The 15,986-nt window shown below is 45.0% G+C and overlaps 1 protein-coding gene and 1 long non-coding RNA gene across 8 annotated transcripts in view; one reads left to right on the forward strand and one right to left on the reverse strand.

Annotated features, from left to right (window-relative positions):
• RAD18 (RAD18 E3 ubiquitin protein ligase) overlaps window positions 1-15,986 on the forward strand; it is a 187,668-nt gene that overhangs the window by 120,696 nt on the left and 50,986 nt on the right. The gene's annotated exons all lie outside the window — the stretch shown is intronic.
• The window catches only part of LOC142656890 (uncharacterized), a 51,384-nt gene that overhangs the window by 12,968 nt on the left and 22,430 nt on the right, over window positions 1-15,986 (reverse strand). Inside the window, exon 1 of one of the 2 annotated variants that reach the window (XR_012849771.1) lies at window positions 10,563-10,688. The exons of the other annotated variant lie outside the window; for it this stretch is intronic. This is a non-coding gene — a long non-coding RNA (uncharacterized LOC142656890). Of the gene's footprint in view, window positions 1-10,562; window positions 10,689-15,986 lie in introns of those variants that run through there. 2 annotated transcript variants of the gene reach the window in all.

A 15,986-nucleotide genomic window follows, 5' to 3' on the forward strand; every position in this document is an offset into this window, starting at 1 on the left:
GGAATGTATATTAGCGAGTGTATCACATACTGCAGAGACTACAAGGATAATAATTTTTGTTCCCCACATAACCCCCTTTAAAACATTTCCGATTAGTCCTTTGGATCACATCATTTCGGTACCATAGGTGAAAAGATTAGTGTTAGGCTACATGCACACAAACGTTTGTATTTTGCGTAAGGTAAACAGCGTGTGCCGTCCATGGCTTTAACGTAGCCAAAGACTTTAATGGGTGAGACCGAGCCGCAAACACGGACAGGAATAGGACCTGCTCTGGTCCTACGGCCCCCACACGGACCCGTATAAACACTGTAGTGTGCATGGGGTCAAAGAAACGGGTCAGTGTGATATCTGTTAAAAAAAACGGATATCATATTGACAAAAACAACGGTCGTGTGCATGTAGCCTCAGTGTTGTTTGTTATTGGCCATATGAGACCTTCAGGGTAAGGATAAATCCAGGGATACACGTGTCCGGTCGAGGTGCGGCCGCAATGTAGCTGAAAATTTCAATGAAATATAATTTTATGCAAATCGGTGCAGTTTTTATGTCCGCACAGCTTTTGCAGGTAAACAGCAGACGAACAGGGGCAGCTGCGTGTATCCCTACCGAGTCTGTTGACTAATTAGTAGCCCTTAAGAAAACTGCCCCTTCTACTTAAAACAACGGCAGTCCCACGGACTCGTGTACTTCAATGTGGCCGTTCACACGACCGGGTCCGTGAGAAATTAGGACATGTCCTATTTTTTTGCGCTTCATGCTTCCCTCCTTAGACCCTAGTGTATGGGCGATGCATGATAACGCGTGCAGTATGGGTGCACCTCGGACGTGAAAAACTGGAGTTCTTCACGTCCGGGGTTGGCTACATTCATCTGAGTGTAGCCTTAGACTAAGCAGTAGCCGATTGTCAATGTGGGAATCACAGACGGGATTGGAAATCTATCCTTCTATAGGACAGGACATGCCGGCCTTTCTCTACACACACAACTCACACGTGGATAAGTGTTACAATACCACAAATGATGCAACGTCACCCTCGACGACCCTGACCTTCACCCTCGCTCCTTCCTTGTGTATTAGAAGGAACATGAATATTCCCTGGCTTATGTCAGGATAATTGACCTTGAAAGGAACAATATCCATTTCCTTGGGAAGTCATTCGTTCAGATCTTTTCGTTCTAAGGAAAAAAATGCTGAAAATACCAAAGTAGGACTCTGATGACGTGAAGGGCAGGTTCACTTTGAACTCCGTTTGCAAAATATGTTCGAGATTTGCTTAAAGAGGAATTACACTTTTAGCTGATCTTGCTTGTCATTGTGATTTATCAGAATCCCTTTTCTGTGGAAACCCTCGAGAACATCCCGGTGACCCAACATGAAGATCCAGCGCTCCCTGCTCTAAAGCTGCTCGATAACTTTTGGCCAAACGCTTGTTCTACTGACGGCTATTCCTCCCAACACCAGCTCGGCCCAGCTTGCATATTTATTTAAATGGGAGAGGGGAATACTCCGCTGCTAGACCCCTCTGTCAACCGCTTATCTTGGAAAGGATCGGGCATGTTGAAGTCCAACACGGCCCGGCCTTCTTTCCTACATTTGATCTGGGAGGAGAGTCGGGAGACCACCACACACATTACATATTCGGCCTGTTCCTCCGGAATCGGCACCTTCAGGTCTACTCGTAGATCATGGACCACTATGTGGCCACCACAGAACTAAAGGAGTAGCCGATATAATCCAGCATGACCTCTTCTGTATTGTCCTTAGAATGATCTTCCAGTGGGGTCTGAATGAACGTCTATGGGATGGTTTTGACTTACGAGGTTAAAGGGGATGAGATGAATTTAAAGAGCGGATTTGCCTCGAAAAATAAGCAAAAAATAAAATTACAAAAACAGAACAGCCTCTGTGGTTAATTCACAGCTAGAACATCAATTATTCTTCACTTTTAAACAAGCTGAACTGGGACGTTTGCCCGTTGTAATCAAATGTCTCTGAGCAACGAAAGCTTCCAAATGCGGCTCGCCACTTCCCAGTATAAAGCCGTTTCATTCCAGCGTCAATATATTTTCGTGCCTAATGGACAAATGATAATGACACATTAGATGTAATAACCTGGTAGATTTACGAGCGTCCGTGTTTGATGACCGCACCATCCAGTGAAAGAAAAGATCTGGCTGTGAAGTGTGTAGAGATGTAGCAACACCGTCTCATTGACATCCGAAACGCCGTATCGATCGCCTCCATGTTATTTATTGACCTCCGGGCTCAGTCAATGTTCTTAAGTTTGCGCCTTGAATGGCTCATTATCACATTCGAGACGAGCAAATTAAATCTGATTTACAGCTAATCATGAGCCTTGTAGATGACGGGAGATCGTAACCTCACTGATCAACCCGGTGCCTTTCATAGAGGTTTGACGGGTGTAGGAAATATGCCTGAAATAAGTTCTCTGTTATTTCCTTCTCTGAGATTTTGCATCACGTCTTATGCAGCGTTCCTATACAAGCTTCAGTCAAATTGTTAACTCTGTGCAGGACCTGACATGTTACCCCCTGCTTGTTCAGTGTCTCTACAGGACTTTCTGATGGCACAGACTCCAATATTTCATACACTGTAAGCTAAAACGTAAATTACATTTTCAGAGTCGATCGATCTATTATCTATCTCATTATCTATCTATCTATCTATCTATCTATCTATCTATCTATCTATCTATCTATCTATCTATCTATCTATCTATCTATCATCTATCTCTCTCATCTATCGATCTCTCTCTCTCTCATATCTATCTATCTATCTATCTCATATCTATCTCATATCTATCTATCTATCTATCTATCTATCTATCTATCTATCTCATATCTATCTATCTCTATCTATCTATCTATCTATCTCTATCTATCTATCTATCTATCTATCTATCTATCTATCTATCTATCTATCTATCTATCTATCTATCTATCTATCTATCTATCTATCTATCTATCTATCTATCTATCTATCTATCTATCTATCTCATATCTATCTATCTCATATCTATCTATCTATCTATCTATCATCTATCTCTCTCTCTCATATCGATCTCTCTCTCATATCGATCTCTCTCTCTCTCATATCTCTCTCTCTCTCTCTCTTTCATATCTATCTATCTCGCTCTCCTATCTATCTCTATTTCTCTCTCTCTCTCTCTCTCTTCTATCTATTCATTTTCAACTCTTGACAACAGATGGTGAGGCAGCAATGCCATGCCACCATATGCTCAGCAGCTGCCAATGCAAACTTTTATTTGCAGATGTAATAGGAGACCCCATAACTTTTTGCATGGGTGGGTAGGATTTGTAGCACTGTTTATCCAGCTTTCGTGAATAGATTGCTGGGGTGACAGTGAAGAAACTTGTAAAAGCAAGAACAGTAGAATAAAAAACAAACAATAAAAGGGAAGAATGCACATAACATTGCAGATGTGAGTGCCATTCAGGGTCTGTGGAAAGTTAGATTACTAAATACAACAATGAAAGACTTAAGACCAGGCATTTATGGGTATCCTGTATCCAGGGCGTTATTTTAATTTTATGAAGGACGTCACTTTTAGGCTGGGGCTTCATGGCAACTCTGCTTGCACGATAAGTCGCATACAAGTTGCGTGAGAAAAAATGCGTGTGAACTTCCTGCGTCTTGCAATTGCGCTGAAGTCGACTTGGATGTGAGTCGTGTGATTTTAGGCTTTGCAACATCCAAAAGACGCCCAGGAAAAAAATCAGGTTGCAAATGAGTCGCAGTAGCTCGCGAGCAGAATCAAACTCTGCTGGAAATGTTGCTTGCGATCTGCAACTTTGAATCCAGCGATGTTTCTTTTTCTGGACTGTCCTGCCGCCATTGCATCATGCCACATTTAGTAGTGTGACCGCAGCATTACTGGTCATGCCGCAATGTAGCCTTAGCCTGAAATGTAATTCAGTAACACAACTACCAGCCAAAAATAACCTACTCCGGCAAATAAGACCCTGTCCCCGGCCTCGGTGCCCTGAGCAATCTGCTGCTCCTATTAATAAGAATTTATAAATTAATAATTTTGCTGTCTTGTTTCCAGCAACGTCCGGTGCCAAAAGAAACCTCTAGCAGTAGTTCTTTGCGGATAGTCTGCCCAGCAGCACCAGGAGACCTTTACATAAGTGTTGGGTTCCCGTGATTGTTGTACCTAATTATCCCCTGAACTCGGGCACATTGCTGCCCTTCCCGGTGCCCGCCTGGAATATGACCGCTTATTCTACACAACCGAAAGCAGAGAAAATGTGTTTATTTTAGTTTATCTAAAGTACAATCAGCTCTGAAATAATTGAGTCGGCTGCGGAACTTTGTGTCTGAGCTCTTCTTCTGTCTCGTCAGGAGAAAGGAAATTAATAGGAAGCCACCAGATAAACCATGTCCGGGGGATGTATGAATACGGTATGTATAAGGACCCCACGTGTCCCCCGTGGACAATTTTACTCCTGCAGTAAATGGCGCTGTACTCGTTAAATGCGGGATCATTTTCTTCTGTAAGTTATAACAACCTGCGTAGAAACTTTCTGCAATCCTCCTCATTATCTGCTGTGGCCATACAACTCATGCACAATTCATTCCAAGTCTTGGCTTTTCTGCGGCTGGAAAATTCAACAATACTATTCCGTGTTTCCCCCCCAAGGTTTCCAGGAATCGTGCCCATTGTCTTTTTTTTTTAAGGTCTGCGCTGTTGGTGCTCAGTTTTAGATGCAGCCCTTTTTTGCATTATAGAGGCATCGGCAATGATCCCATCCCTCTGTATATAGGACCCTATAGGCTGTAAAGTGCATCTGTACATTTGTAAGAATGCAGGTTACCGTGCTACCGGCTTCGCCCCGGTCTTTTCCTTTTTAGGTATTTTGCAGTAATCTAACTTGGACCATCCCCTCCTATTAACTAGCGTGAAAATCTTTCTCTGAAGGATTGTGCACGTTGATATTTTTTCACAGACTTTCCATTGATATCAATTGATTAGCACTTATTGCAGGAGATATGACCAGACCGCAAATAACCTGGGGGCAGTAGGATGTGTTCCTTCAAACCAAGTCATTTTCAGGAGAAGTATCTACCGAGCAGTGGTTGCCCCTGTAATCTAATTAAAGGACTTTTATCGGTGCAAAAAACAAAAAAATTCTGGCATAACATAAAAAATTTGCGCGTTCCCACCCTTTCAATTCTCCGCTGAATAATAGAACAACTGATGGCCGGGAAGTTTCCATCTTGGCTGCTTCTAAGTTCCCAGTCTGAAGTCCACCCCGCACTGGTTTCCCTCTTATGGAACTGCTCGCTGTAAAGCTTTGAAGTATACAAGGGTCTGACAAATGTTGGGAAATATTTTAGTGCTGCCGTATATTCAAGGTTATCTCATTATTTTACAGTCCGCACCAATTACTGCTCCCTGCAGCTCCCTCTTACATCAAAGGGGAACGTGACTTCCCAATGGGTGCCTGGCGCTCTGATCATTCCATATAGCTTCCAATATAGTAAGGCCAGCAGACCTATGTGGGAGATGTAATGTGCCTACATCCCTATATTCCCCGGATACCTGGAAGCTGCGTCAGGTCCTCTGTTAGATTTGCTTGTTTGCGTTTCTATTTTTTGTAGTTTCCCTTTTGAAAATAATCATAAAGGAAACCTTTCATCATCGCTGCATTTATCCCATAGCTTAATGGGATATTTGAACCCACAGATGCAATATCACATTCTTATTTAAGAAATTATTAAGACCATGCACTTAAAATGGCTGCGGCCGATATACAGTAACAACCAATGTGAAAGCAAGGGAATGACCATCTATTCACAGGTTTTAGTGAAGGGCAGTGGTCATCTTTCTAGGAGTAGCAGGACATCCTTTTTACCCACACATTGATGTAGGTACAGATTAGTACTGCCTCCATATCTAGCTCTGTAAAGGATATAGGTGTAGATAGCACTGATTCCCTGTTTCGTCCTGTAAATTATGTAGGTATAGATAGTACTGCCTCCCTGCCTCTTCCTGTAAATTATGTAGGTATAGATAGTACTGCCTCCCTGTCTCTCCCTGTAAGTGCTGTAGGTACAGATCTATGATGTAGGCATAGATAGTACTGCCTCCCTGTCTCTTCCTATAAATGATGGAGGTATAGATAGTACTGCCTCCCTGTCTCTCCCTGTAAATTATGTAGGTACAGAACGTACTACCTCCCTGTCTCTCCCTGTAAGTGATGTAGGTACAGGACGTACTGCCTCCCTATGTCTCGCTGTAAAAGATGTAGATAAAGATAGTACTGCCTCCCTATGTCTCGCTGTAAATGATGTAGATAAAGATAGTACTGCCTCCCTGTCTCCCTGTAAATTATGTTGGTATAGATAGTACTGCCTCTCTGCCTCTCTCTGTAAATGATGGAGGTACAAATTGAAGAAACGTTCAGTAGACTTTACTATAAATAGGAAATTAAGTGGTACCTGGCAGAATTCTAGGAGTTTCTACAATCGGTCTGATGATGTTAGAATATTGCTATGATGACGGTCTGTAAATGATCATATAATTGTATTCGATCGAGATTTCTCGTTCATTTTTTTCTGTTCTGTTATTGATCGTAACGCGAACATTATTCATCTGATTGGAGCCAGACTCTTCACGTGAGGTCTTAGCTGTGACTTTCCCTCCTAAATATAATCCTTGAGTCATCAAGACTGGAAAACTTGGAAGTTTTCAAAATGTTCAACTTTGCCAGTAAGAAGAAAATATCAATTTCTCCTTGTTCCCTCCCGCATGTATAACTCGCACTATAATGTGAACTTAATCTGTAAATGTCTTATTATATCTCGGGCAATATAATAAATTTTTTGGCTATTCCTCATCTTAAAGAGTCTAAGTCTACATATGTCTAGGTCTGTACTGCTTATCCCAAAACGAACGCCTCATGCACACGACCGTGTCCGCCGGCCGAGTCCCGTCAGTGATCCGAGGAAAGATAGAACATGTCCTATCTTTCCTCGGATCGGAGACTCGGACCATTTTTCACGGACCCGATTCACCTTCTAAAGTGCATGGGTCCGTGAAAACTATCGGGTGCCACTTGGATGCGGTCAACAACGTCCCGAGTGGCACAACAGTTGTGTGCATTAGGGTTAAGTTTAAGATGTTGGACTCTCTGTTAGCTCTGCATAAGTCATTTTTACGAAGAGGAACTACACAGCTGAGTCCCATTATTAGGAGCACCTCCTACTTTTCACGTCGGCAGCGCGTAGCCCATGAAGGCAGTGATGTGTCGTGGGCTTTGTGGGTATATAAGGGGTGCGGTCGGCTGTCTGATCACATATCACTCGTCATGGGTAAAAGGGGCGATTTATCAGAGTTGTAATAAGGGATGTGTCACGGAGCGGGTTAGTGGACCCACTAGGCCGTACCGCCGCAGCGGGGAGGCAGCTAGCCAAACAGGACACCCCAGAAATACAATGTCCCGCACAAGGGTACCTGAATAGTCCATATGGTGGCCGCAGCTCTGGCACAGATGAGATGGGTGCAGCAGATGGCGCCAAACGTGGCGGATGACACAGGAGCCGCAAGTTGCGCCAGACGTGGCGGATTCCTCCGGACGTGGCAGATAACACAGGACGTGGCGGATTCCTCCGGACGTGGGAGATGACACAGGACGTGGTGGATTCCTCCAGACGTAGCAGATGACACAGGATGTGGCAGATGACACAGGACGTGGCACGACTTGATACTAGGGCAAAGCACGGGAAACAGGAACGGGGAACAAGGTCCGGGTAACAACAGGAACGGGAAACACTAAGGGACCATTTGCAAGACAGACTGGGAAACTAACAACGCTCAGGCATCGAACTAGGGGGCTGGACCCCTCTTATAGCCCAGGGTACTCACGGGTCAAAGGTCGTTCAAGATGTCCGGTGCGCGCGCTGCCCCTTTAAGAGTGGGGACGAGCGTGCGCGCGTACCCTGCGGGCTCCGGCGGAGGTGAGTGGATGCAAGAGCTGGCGTCTCCTGAGGAGGAGGAGGCTGGGGCCAGCGCTTGCCGACTCGTGGCTTCGGCTGTCAGCGGAAGGCTGGAGCTGACAGCCCGCAGCCACGGACATTACAGGATGATTATCGGCTTTCGGGCCCAGGGTGTCGGTATTTCTCACACAGCGCAGTTTGTGAACTGTTCTCGTGCTGCTGTGGTGACCGTGTATAGTGAGACAAATGGCACCATTGGGAATAACCAACGTGGAAACTGCGGAGCACCACGTGCCATTGATGAGGTGAACGTCGGCTACGAAGGTGCGCGAGGGCCGAATGACACTCTACGATGGAGCAGCTCACTGTGAAAATCAACCAGGGGGCGACCAGACTTGTGTCTAAAACAACAGTTCAGCGATCCTGACTGCGTATGGGGCTCCGAAGCCGACGGACGGTCACTGCTCCTATGTAACAAAGGTGCAGTGGGAAAAAAGGCTTCATTTTACACTACAGTATCGGAATTGGGCCACCGATCGGTAAAGGGTCGTCTTCTCCGATGAGTCACGTTTTCTGGTTCATGGAAAGGATGGAGGTTGGCGTGTCAGGCGAGAAACATCAGAGAACAAACACCCGGCAGCCATTGCTGGAAGAACACGAGCCGGTGGCGGCAGCGTTATGGTCTGGGGAATTATTCATGGCGTTCTCTGGGCCACCCATCCATGTGGATGGCTCTGAACTGATTTGGGTATTAATCCATCGTTGTAGATCACGTCCCGTCCCCCCCACCCCCATACATGATGATTGTCTTCCCTGGGGCAGATGGAATCTTCCAGCAAGACAATGCAACGTTGATTGGAAGAGCACGACCAAGATTTCCAAGTACTTCCCTGGCCGCCCAATTCTCCAGTTGAGCATCTGTGGACCTCGATCGTCTTGTTCGCTCTATGGATCCTCCACCACGTACCCTCCAGCAATTGTGGGATGTTCTGCAGTTAGCATGGCGCCAGATACCGGAGACCACCGACCAACACCTTATTGAGTCGCTCCCAGCCCGTCTAGCTGCTGTCCGTGCTGCACACGGCGGTTACTCTGGATCTTAGCTACTGGTCATAATAATGGGACTCCACTGTGTATAAGATGCCACTAGCGGTGATGTGTGGGGGAGGGGCATGAGATTTTCGCACTGGGGGAGATTCATTAAGCAATCTGCTCCAGAATTCTGGCACAAATTTTGCCCAAAATTATAGCATTTTTAAAAGTGTTTAAAAAAGCGACGTGGCTAAGACAAAGCATAAGATGCATCAGATTTATTAACAGCGTGCGCAAAATATTGCCGCCAAGTACGCCCAATATTACGCCCGCCAAGACAATAGCATAAGGAAGAGAGAAGTTCTACAGTTCACTGACATTGAAGCCTGTAGAACAACCTCTTGCTCAGCTTGACTATTATCGGTACACAGGGCGGTTTATGGGCACCGAGCTGGTTAAATCAGAATATTTTATGCATGAACACAAATTCCAAAACCATGATCTAATCTCCATAAAACACGCTGAAATCACATCATGCGTTTGTATAGCGGAGCCATCGGATGCTGCATTGTTTTGCACCACACGTCTTATTCCGGTATCAGCTGGGCACTCGTCAAGGTGTGTGGGCAATGCAGGTGTTATACAATGTGCAGAGATAACGCTGCTAAATGTTCAAGATCCACATCTAGGAAATCAGATTCTCACTGGTCAATCATCAACTGTGTACAATGCACTGAAATCTTGCTGCATTGTGTGCACCTCCCCGACAACCACATCACAGCAGATTGTCCCACAGGAGAACCACCGAATGCCCTCACTGTGCCAGTTCAATTATACATGCCTTATGGTTATCAATTTTACGGGGGTGTGATATACACTCCCTCGCGCTCTCTGATTCCACTTCTGACTCTTACACCTCCTATCATATCTTTTTCTCATTCCTTCCTACTCTCTATTCCAACCATTCATTCATTGCTTCCTTGTGTCTCTCCTTCCTCCGTTGTCTGTCGCGACCTCACACCATCATATTATTTATCACTTTCCTTTCTTCCCTTCTTCCTTACCTCTTTTCTTCGTTCCTTCCTTCTCTTCTTTATTTATTCTTTCTTTTTTTCTCTACCTCCTTTCTTCCTCCCTTTCCTTCTTCCTTCCCTCCCATTCTTCCTTACTTTCCTTCCTTTACTTCACTTTTCTCCCTTCCTGTCTTTCTTCCTTCCCTCCCTTCCTTCCCTCCCTTCTTCCTTCCCTTCTCTCCCTTCCCTTCCTTCTAACGGAACCCATGAATAGAGCCGCGACGCAAATGTGAACGAAGCCTTATAGTGGAGATTTCCTTTAAGCAAGGAATGTGTCCACCAATAAGATTATATTACATCTCACTTGTATAGACTGCAGAGACGCAGAGTGAAGCTCCTGATGTGACGTGTACCTGGCGCCACCTATTGTCACCTGCCATTTATAGCACTGCTCTCCTCCTATGGGGCAGGGGGATCTTCAGACACAGTATTCCAGGTGTGACAGACCACGCTGTATGGCTATAATCTCACCTAGTCTTCCTCCTCCTCATCACCTGTCAGCGAGATCTTCCTCTATCCTGCGCCTTTCGCACCGACCCTCACTACTAAAGCTTTGGAGAGCCAACGTCGCTTTGTGTTGAACCTTTCATCTCTGACTTTCATTACCCAAGCTGCTGGCATAGGATCATGTCCTTTTCAAAGTATCCGGACTATTTTGCACAATCCCTAGAAATGAGTTTCTTGGAAGTGTCAAGGACATGTTGTCAGCAAGCGTTTTCCTTGTATCGGTGTTTATTTTTTTTCACATCTCTTGGTGGGTTGTGAGAAAGGCGTGAAACATCTGTGAGCAAAATACGAAGCCCGCTGGAACCATCTTACCCCTGTTATGTTCTTATATCTGGAAGGGTCTCTGGATTGTCGTCTGGGATTAAGGATTATTCCAGATGATAACATTTTGCTTTGATGTTGTGTACAATCTACGTTAAGCAAGAAAACCCTTCTCTTCAGCCCATGTCAAATAAGAAAAATCATAAAGGAGACTGACATACTAATGCATAAGATCGCGTCACTGACTACTAGTCGTCCATGATAGACTTGGGGCATTCATTTTGTAGAGGCCAATAATCGTAAAAGACAACCTGAAGCAAACAGTGGGGGACTCCATATCCTCTGCAAACACTTTCTGGCTACCTGCAGTCACCGCTCATGAAGACAGTCCCCTATCAAAAAGAAGCAGCCGCGGCGATCAGCTGGGTCCGGTTTCTCTACCCCCCTGCGATCAGTTGGTATTGGCTAGAGAAGCCACGGCCAGCCACACGTTTTCCCCGGCTCTCCGCCAGAGCTGGAGACATTCTTACAAAGCGTTATGGTCCCCAACTCGGGCCCCAATCTATTACATCCATATACTCTATCAGGGCGTATACACAAAGTGAGACTAGCCCTTTAAGGATTTGGTTAATTTTAATTCGGAAAGTTGTAGCCATTAAAGGGTTATTCCCATCGCACACAGTGATGACTTCTCACTAGGATTTGCCATAACTTTCTGATTGGCAGGGATTCGACCTCTGACACCCCCACTAATTCTGAAATTGAAGCATTAGCATTGTTCTTCCCTGCACAGCAGCGCTCCTGAGAACTGCAACATCTGTAAGTAAATGTGGCCATGCTGTAGTTCCCTGCACAGCCGGTGTCCCGGAGTGCCGCTGTGCAGGACAGATCCTAGCGAAATGCCATCACTTTTTGTAACGAGAATAGCCCATTAGGCTCCAATACTCCCTCTAGTGGTGGTTGCGGGCAGACAGAAATAAATAATAATATGCTATGTCTTTGCAGGGTATTTGGTGCTTCGTATCCAAGAAGCAAAGCTCCGAGCGCTATGACGATATGTTAAGAAATGAATCCGCACACAATTTTGGACGTAAAATTGACATGATAGTAAAAGTTGGAGATTCACGTTAAAAGGTCGGATGACCCCCGTTCTCGAGCCTTCTAGATATTTATAGCATATCCTGAAAGTGGGAATACCCCTTTAAACCTCTAAAGTCCACTCTGCTTTGCTGAAATAATAACCGGTTTCCCCTCCCCCAGTGCCTTGCCACAATCCAACGCTTACTGCATCATTTTTACCCACCTGTCAAATTTTTCCCCAAAAATTCTCCAGTAAGTTATTTATTAATAATCCTTCACACTGGTACATTAAGAACACAGTGTTACATTCCCCTTTAGATGCTGAGATGTTTCATAACAACCAAATGATTCATTAGTTATTACTGAATGTTTACGGAAAAAATTTCTCTGCTCGGTGAACTGGCGAACTACAGCCGTCCATGCAACCGCCCAAAATGTCCTGTTCTGCTTGCTGTCACTGAATTACAGTCATTATTTCCTCAACTTTAGGACTACAGCATTAAAAAAGGTCACCCCCCCCCCCTCTACAATCCTAATTAAGTTCTGCTAAGATTCATAAAATAACTTTTTGTTGCAGCGTCCCCTTGGTTCTCCCACTTATTTACCAGTGCCCGGCAAGTCTTCAGTTTCTTGCAGTATTGTCAATTTCACCTTTTTATAAAATAGAAAAACAATTGCAATAGACAGCTGTACCTGACGAGAATGAAAACCTCCATGCTTTACACTGCTGGCTGTATTCACAGATTTTTTTTCTGGTTTATCAAACCCATTTTCCAGTACCCCATTGGCAAATTCTAAAATCCATTCAGAATCTTTACATATTAGCCGGAATGGAGAGCAGCAACAAAGCACATGTCTCACTCTGGAGGACCTGGCACGTCCATGCATTGGTTGCAGCTCGGCTTCATAGAAGAGAATGAGCTGCAATACCGCATGCAGACTGTGGACAGGGAGAAAGCAGCAATTTTTTTTGGGGACAATTCCTATCTAACTATCGGCCAAGAAATCTTAAACCAACATTTGTTATCGCCAGCCCCTCAACCCCAACAATCCTCCCTTCCCATGTTAGCGGTAGATGGTAATTCATATATAGGCCAGGAGGCCAGACACACATCCTGCACCAAGAGGGTGAGGACAATAGGAGATGGCAGACAAAACCGTAGACCTTTGCCTCCCCCCCCCCCCCCAGGACAGTAGCTTGCCGACTCGGCAGAATTCAGTGCCTACGGGCAGCTGTAGAGAGGGCACTTCTCTCCTCCGCTGACATTTTTGCAGGGTTTCTAGTTACAGGAGTTCTTCGAGTGATTTATGCAGGTGAAGGATGAATATTGGCCTGAAGAATGCATTTTAATGAAAACCTTGTGCAGGGAGCGCGTGTCATTTCCTGCATTGAGCGCACATACTCATTATTTATTCACGTCAGGCTACTGGATGTCTAATATTTGATTTACGTGTATGCGGGTAAACGCCAAGATCCATCCTGAGACTGTTACAAACGCATTCAACGCAAAGCACGACCTGGCGCTTTAATAAGAGACGGCCTATTAAGACTTTAATCGGAGCCGATACCTTGAATGCAAATATTACCAGGAAATATAAATAATATATAAACCTCTGAGCTGTTCTTGGCCCTCAGGTCTTATAAAATCCTATATTTTCTTCCTTCTACCAACCGGCAGTCATTACGGCTCCTCTACGGATGGTCAACTATTTTTGCTTGGTCCCAGAATGGTAAATCTATCAAGCAATGAGGCGGTGGAGGAGCAACAAAATCACATCCTATAACAAGGCAGATCCGTACTTTCAGGAGTCCGGACCAATAGGTGACCACCTCTATAGCAGATGTCACTTCCTGTTGTCACTAAAACTAAGAAACCGCTAAACCGGAACGTAAAAAAAAAATTAAGAAAGAGAACAGTTGAAAAGTTTATAGATTATATGTTTACTGGTGATTGATTGAGTCAAAGTGGAGATGCCCTTTAAATATCTGCAACTTCAAGAATCCTATCATTTTCATATAAATCGTGTAGCAGCATTTTCTACCTCCGACCCACAGAAAGTATAGCCGATGTCAGTGAAGAAGTATTTGACCCCCTGTCTTGATGTGATTGTGACACGTGCAGTAATAGGGGACATCTGGACGGGGGCAAATACTTTTACACAGGCCTGTTGAAGACACGGTGGAGAGCGAGATGCCCTCAGCGCCAGAAAATAGTATGTGTTTATGGCCGTGTCTGGAAAACTTTATGTAAAATAGGAAAAGCGACGTCTCTATCTGCAGTGCCGCAGAGCAAGGACGGCTGCCAGGGAGACTGCAGATTATCGCTCGTGCTGCAGCGCTGTACTGGGACTCACAATGTAATGTGCGCTGGATCTACTTACCTGCCGCATCTGGACACCCAGGGCGCTTATAAACACAGAAGAATGACGTGATGACAGGGCAGGATAAAAGGACAAGACCTGGACGTGTGTTTTATGTTCAGCCCGGGATTTTACCTCCCGCCAGGATTCCTTTTTGCTATTTCTTTATGACCTTATAAAAGCCCCTGTCACTTGGGCAGTTCGCTTTAATTCGAGGCATCTTCAAGATGCTGTAATGTAAGTGAGCCATTGGGTGCCACTGCACCCATGAACCAGCCCCCCATTGTTTTCTATCCAGGTGGCATTTAGAAGTTTCAGGGGGGCTAATGTTATACTGTGACTCGCTGGAAGCATATTCTGCGGCAAACAATTCTACGGTGTGAGGAAGCTCCTACACCATGCTGCTTGTTCTGTTTGAGGCGCAGATATCCTTATACAACACGGCTGGGGATCCCATTATATTAATGCTGAGGAGTCGGAAAGTTGCAGTGCTTGGATGCCGTCCATTTATGGGATGATCGGGGAAGGCTCTGCGCTCGTTCCATGGTAGGTGGTCATTAGGATCAGTATCTGCGTTTCTCTCTGATACTTTTCGTCGGCCGTCCTCTCAGGGGTAGTGGGATAATTCCATATAATGGGACGTCGAATGACTCCTGCATCAACACCAGGGAGCAGCCGGCAGTTAGGTTGCCGTTTGGGTCACTTACTATGACTAGTTTGGGGATATTCTTTGCATTGTCTTGGCTTTACAGTGTGGTAGTGGCACTGCAGTTTACAGGGGTTGTCCTCTTTGGACAATCCCTTTTTTGAAAGAAGGCATCCCTGAGATAAGCTGATGATTGGAGGTGTCCGAACAACGGGTTCAATTCCTCTGCAGCGCCATCACAGGGGGAAATGGAGCATTACACCGTTCTCATTGAAATCAATGGAAGTGCTGGATCCTCCAGAGTTACTCTTTCCTGTCACTCTTCGCTTTGACTAATAGATTTGGGGCCAGAATGGATGACCCTTCTCAACTAACCCGTAATTCCCTAATAGAGCATTTGAAAATGGGTTTTCTAAATTATTTTTTTTGTCAGGAGGACTCATAGACATAAGTTATCATCTCCCTTCACAGCTAATAACATGCCCATGCGTGTTATTTTTAGGACTGAGGAAAGGAGATAAGCCGCTACAACACAACTCTGGCACTGATGATCTCTAGAGTAATTGGACTGATAAAATTCCCCTTACGAAAGATATCGAGTCTCCGCCCCATTGAAAAGCCCCTGCCGGCAGATCCCATTGAAATTAGAATGCATGGTGAAAACACTAGTGCATGTGACCAGCAGAGCGAAGCAATCATTGCACTGTATGTATCCCAAATATCCCTCCGATATACTGTAGTTACCTGTAAAAGAAAACCTCCAGCATCAAAATTGTAATGCATGTAATATGTGCTTTGCATTAAAAGAAATACTCTGTACAGACCCTGAACCAGCAGGAGCTGCATGGAGAGGTTAGGTCCTGCAGCATGAGAGCTAACAGGAAAACAGTAGAATTTTGAAGACGTCTGATACATGCAGCTCTCCAGCTGTTTCCTGTAGATGTCAGGACTTGTAGTTTTGCAAGAGCTTCAAGTATCCGACCGCTGATGCAATGCAATATGATCTGTAATGTAGAAATCTAGCGTTACCTGAAAAGTGA

Source organism: Rhinoderma darwinii, chromosome 7, assembly GCF_050947455.1.
Source record: "Rhinoderma darwinii isolate aRhiDar2 chromosome 7, aRhiDar2.hap1, whole genome shotgun sequence".
NCBI classification, from domain to species: Eukaryota; Metazoa; Chordata; class Amphibia; order Anura; family Rhinodermatidae; genus Rhinoderma; species Rhinoderma darwinii.